This window comes from Sinocyclocheilus rhinocerous, unplaced genomic scaffold (assembly GCF_001515625.1).
Source record: "Sinocyclocheilus rhinocerous isolate Xijiao unplaced genomic scaffold, SAMN03320098_v1.1 scaffold77, whole genome shotgun sequence".
NCBI classification, from domain to species: Eukaryota; Metazoa; Chordata; class Actinopteri; order Cypriniformes; family Cyprinidae; genus Sinocyclocheilus; species Sinocyclocheilus rhinocerous.
Window position 1 is genome coordinate 1,032,804 of NW_015635045.1, and position 2,193 is coordinate 1,034,996.

The following is a 2,193-nucleotide window of genomic DNA, read 5'->3' on the forward strand; positions in this document are numbered from 1 at the left end:
CATATTGAGCCTTCATCATGAAAATAACTTTACTACATATCGTTGGGCATATGTGGTTTACTGTAGTATTAATATATTTTAATGTTTTTTTTAAAGGATATTGTTGTTTGATCATTTGGAACATATAAAAATGAAATCCCAACGTAAATTAGATCATTCCAGGCTACAGAAGTTTGGGTGCCCCCGAAAACAACAAAGTGAGGAACCGTGAAACTCAAAAACTAATTGTCATTGCCACAAAAAGCTTTCAGCAAAAATATTAATAGTATACAGGATTTTAGTATACTCTGTTTTAGCACTGTTTGCTTTATAGTCTTTATTCCACCAGCTATGGTTGTATGTCTGCGTCAGGTAAAGGTGGAGCTTAACCACCTTAGAGATGATAGTTCTCACAGGGTGAATGCCCCAGTGGATCGTGGGTAATTAAAATGCAGGGGCAGCTCCACATAGCAGAACATAGAGTGCAAACACATCAATGCCCCCACAACCAAAAATGACCTTCCCATCATCCACAGCAATGCTCCTCATTACTATACACAAACACACAGACCAGATATATACAGCACCTCAAAATTGACAGGAAAGAGACAAATACACAACCACACAGATGTCACACTACAGAGGTTAGATAATGGACTCTGACACGCTCACTTCCACAGTGAGACAAAAAAAACTTACTTACAGTCCTCTGCATACAATTTACATGGACTCACACACACTGGCCTTTCTCATGTTTATCCGATGACGTTCAAGCCCCTTGTTTCTATAGCGACCACTGTCATTTATTGCTTTGAGTTGAATTTAAACTTTTTACACCATACTGTTTGAGGACTTTGCCTGCTGTCTAGTAATACTGCCCAGTGTGTTTGAATGTCACTCTCAGTACAAGATTTGCAGGAACTGCAGTTAAATACGAATGACAAGTGATCGATTTTAAAAGCTACATAACCCAGATAACTGGTGATGTGGCCTCATATCCAAAAAATATACAAAAGACACAGGCTCTCAAAAAAAATTACAAATTCAGCATCCGATTATTAGGAATTATTACATAGATGCAGAATGACAAATTATGCAGTGTTTTTAAATAAAAAAAATTAGGTGATCTGTTATTATAAATGTAGACTGACAGATCCTGATGAATGTGGATGTATGGGGTTGTGAAGACTGAGTGAATGAATGTTGTGCATGTGATATTTATGATCATAATTTACTGATTTTGCCTTTTGAAAGCTCTGAGAGTTGTATTTTTGTGTCGGTCAGAACAGACACAGACTCTCCTGTTGACGATCATTATTGGAAATCAGGCTGTCTGTATTAAATATAGTGTGCTGTATATTACTGTAATGAACAATCTTAGACCACCGATTTTGCTTTTTGGCAATTCACTTGAAAAGCCAACCACATCAGTTTTAGAAAAAACCTTGAACAAATAGGTAGAAACTTTATGTACACAATGAGCTTATGCTGTTGTGAAGTATGATGAACAAATGGGCTCCCATCTTTACTTTAAATACCCATAATTATGTTGTGATAATTATGATATGATATCAGTGTGAGAGTCATAAACCTCCACTGCTCTGTTTCAGACCGCTCATTTTCCACCTGCTGTTGTTTAGGATTTTACATGCAGTTGGTTTAATAAACATGGAGAAGGTATATTTTATGTAGTCACAGTTTATTACCCTTCTATCTTTTAGCCAGAAGACAGACTCTGCATTAAGTGCTTGTTCTGTGATTGGTTCATCATCTCTGTGGCCGAGTGACTGTGAACCAATATTAATGGTCATCAGAATCTAAACTTGCATCTGTTCGGTGTGCTGTGAAAGTACACTAGTTTGGTTGTGTATAATTGAGCACTAAAGCACAGTGGCGGCTTGTGGGTTTTAAAATAGAGGAGGCACACTAATTGTATTAGTCTGGGATCCCTGCTGATTATTATTATTATTATTATTATTTGCTTAACCACTTTAAAACGGCTTTTTGGTTGCTTTTAGTCAGAAAACGTAAAGAAAACGACATACATACAGGAAGATAATATAATTTCACTTACCTGGCCTATCACTTGAAGCAAACATCCATTCCTTCTTAAAAGTCATTATCAGCGCAGCAGGAGACGTTCAAACTAATATCACGTAATTTACGTCTCTTTGATGATTGGTTGATATCAGAAGGGAGGCTAGCCTCCCTTGC